Source organism: Egretta garzetta, unplaced genomic scaffold, assembly GCF_000687185.1.
Source record: "Egretta garzetta isolate BGI_Z169 unplaced genomic scaffold, ASM68718v1 scaffold163, whole genome shotgun sequence".
NCBI lineage: Eukaryota > Metazoa > Chordata > Aves > Pelecaniformes > Ardeidae > Egretta > Egretta garzetta.
The window spans coordinates 3,422,765-3,426,111 of record NW_009259308.1 but is presented as its reverse complement, the minus strand read 5'-3'; positions in this window follow the sequence as shown (position 1 = coordinate 3,426,111).

Genomic DNA, 3,347 nt, shown 5'->3' with positions numbered 1-3,347 from the left:
AGCAAGGGGGACAAACGTCCCTGTTAAAAGCTCAGCTCTGACTGGGAGACTTGAAAATGGGGGTACTACCCTGGCCAAGGGGTGTCTTCAGGGTCTGGCTATCTTGTCTGTAACTCGTGCTGCCCAAGATGGGGGTGTTTAAGAAACCCTTTTGCAAAACTTCACTCTTTTATTGCTGTTGTTACAGTTAAACTACAGCAGGACAAACTCTGCAGCCGAAGGGGCTGGTACACCTGCCTGAGGACCACCCTGTGCCACTGACCTCAGGAGGGGACAGTTCAAAGCTCTTTCCCCCTCACAGAAGTTGTAACTGAAAACGTGGTTAAAGACGGTGCCATAGATATTTCCCCTGATTCTGTGGGCCACAGGGTCTGGTTTGGGGAACAACAGCTCTGAAAGGGGCAAATGAAATACTTCTGGAAGTCTACAGGAGCGTGGTTCTCCTCAGCTTCTCCTACAGACCACCTGCCCTGCCCTGGCCTCCCATCTACCCCAACCACTCACATTTCTGTGTGGCCCTTTGGTGGCACATCTTGGACAGCAAGCTTGCCTGCTCTGGTCTCCTGCTCCTCCTGTGCTCCCCATGCAGATCGGCAGTGACTGTCTCTTCCACAGGCTAAACTCTCTAAGAAATAATTGCTTATCCCAACACATGATGCTTAATAACCCGTGGTTTCAAAAGCCGTAATTACATCCTCAACACAGAAGGGCGATGCTGCTGCTTGTGGTCGGGGATGAGTACGCAAGCTTCTGGCTGGGGCATGCTCACATCTGTAAGCTGAAGAGTTAAATCTCTTTAGGGACATTTGTCACAGCCCTTCCTAGAAAGCTTGGAGCCGGGGACATGAAGGATCATTCCCTGGTGGGACATTGCTCTGCCACATTGACACTGACGGATCCAGAGCAGCCAGAAGCAGCTGTAAAAGCCAAGTGGAGGAGGTTAAGGTAGCCTGGATTTAAATCCTGCTGATGACTTAGAGAGTCATGAAATTAATTAATGCAGTAACTGAAAGAGGAAAGGCACATGTAGCCTATATACTGACGCAGGTTGTAGAATAATTACAATGAACAATTCGGCAGTGGTGCGAACCTGTTTCCCCCAGCAGGGACTTAGGCAAGGAGCAGTGCTGTTCCCCATGCAGACCAAAGGCAAGCGGCATCATTTGAAGTCCGAGGCTCGATCCCTTGGCTGTGTCCCAGCAGTCTCCCCCCGAGGCTCCCTGCTTCCCTGCAGACTCTCCAGTGCCAGGGTTACCTTCAGAGTGCAGGCAGCCGTAGGAGACGCTGCACATGGTGCGGTGAGAGAGGGAGGGAAGACTTCCATGACAGAGGATGACCTTGGGAATGCAACTGCAAGTGCCTGACAAGTTAAAAGCTCTATAAATCTCCTGCTTGCACAGGTGCAGGAGCTGGAGTGCAACATGCTTCTAGGTAGACTCAGATGAATCCTGGAACAGAGGTGATGTGCCCCAAAAGGAGAAAATGTTGACAAAAGCACAATTTCCATTGCTAAAATTAGTTTTCCCCATCCCAAAATCCAGTTTCTGCAAGCGTCCAACACACCTGACCCACCCGCCCCAACTTTGGCCGTGCCACTGGGCGCAGACAAGGCAAAATCCCTTTTGCTGGGATTTATGAACAGACTGATTTTGCTCAGGGCCAACTGGCCATGCATAACCCTCTTTAAGGCAATATCCCACCTTTTTGCCTCTCCCCAGAAACCCTACCCTACTTTACCTTGGCAGTTTATTCCCACGTTCGCTGTAGGCAGTAGGCTTCTGCCAGTTGAGGTTCCGGCCTTAAAATAAAGCCTTGGTTCTGGCTGAGTGGATAGCCAGAGGCAGACTCCACAACATCTTCTTCCTTGGCACGAGGGAGGGCAGCCAGCAGGAGCTTGGGTCTTGATGCCAACACACTGCAAAGCACTTGAGTGTTTCCCGGAGCTAACACCTCCCCTTCCTGCAGGGCAGCGACTGGCACCAGCCCACACAGGAATTATTGGGTGTTAAGGCAGCAGCTGTAGTTGTTCAGCCAGGGACAGGACAAGATCAAGCAACAGACCTTTAAGGGAGAAAATGGTCCCATTCCCTGCTTGAAACCATTTCTGCGGTGGCTCAGCTGACACCAGGGTCTGGTTGGGTCCTTTCTCATCAGCCAAATGCTGGGCAGAAACAGACAGGGATCACACCGTTCAGAAACTATGGATGGGTTTCATTTTGGTACCTAGTCTCCATCTGAAGGGATGCTAAACAGGCTGTGCTGCAGAGGAAAGGCAGGCTCCAGCGTCCGTGGGAAGCCGGGCAGGGCACATACCACTGCTTCTTGCGGAGAAATGTGTTGGTGTGAGCATGGCCGTGTGCGCAACAGGAGCAGCTTGCCCTTTTCTCGAGGCCTGTGAATAGTTTTTCATTCCTCCTGATGCTGGAGGAAGTTTCTGCCCATGTCAGTGCCTGCCTTATTGGATATGTGCCCATCTTTGTTCTGAGCGGTGACTCGGGAAGAGCAGATCTGCGCCAGGAACCGAACTGGCTTTGCACGAGGAGGTGGGTAGTGCTGTGATGCCCTTCCCTGTCAGTGCAGCAGCAGCTACGATCCCCCCATGGCTGAGATACTGCTGAGAAGCTAAGGAGTAACAACCGAGCACCTGCAGATAAGGCAGAGACATGTTGGTGCTGCTGCTAATTAGCCGCCCACAGCAGGGCTTTGCCATCCCACATCGCCATCAGGGTAGTGCCTGCTAAGTCCAGAATCAGCACAGGCACGTCCTTGTGTGAGGCTCTGAGACTGCTGCTCACGCATTAGCAGGAGAATTTCTGACAGCTGAAGAGGTGATGCCTCCCTTTTTGGGTAGTCTCTCATTGTTTTGAGGAAAAAAAAAACAGTGAAAGGGTCCTGGCAGTCTTGATAAGATTTCCTGCCTGTTCCTCCTGCCCTGTTTGCACTCCTTGTGCTAACACATCTTCCTGCTGTCACATCTCTTCTCTTCTTGCTGTACATTTTTAGCCTACTAAAAATGAATGCATTTCATGAACCATTTATGCTTGGGGTCATATCTGGATTATATACAATCTGGTCACATCCTGACTTCTAGTGGCCCTAGTTCTTTCCTACTGCACACAGATACTTTCTGCCCTGTTTGCACTCCTTGTGCTAACACATCTTCCTGCTGTCACATCTCTTCTCTTCTTGCTGTACATTTTTAGCCTACTAAAAATGAATGCATTTCATGAACCATTTATGCTTGGGGTCATATCTGGATTATATACAATCTGGTCACATCCTGACTTCTAGTGGCCCTAGTTCTTTCCTACTGCACACAGATACTTTCATAGAAAAATTAGTGGCTG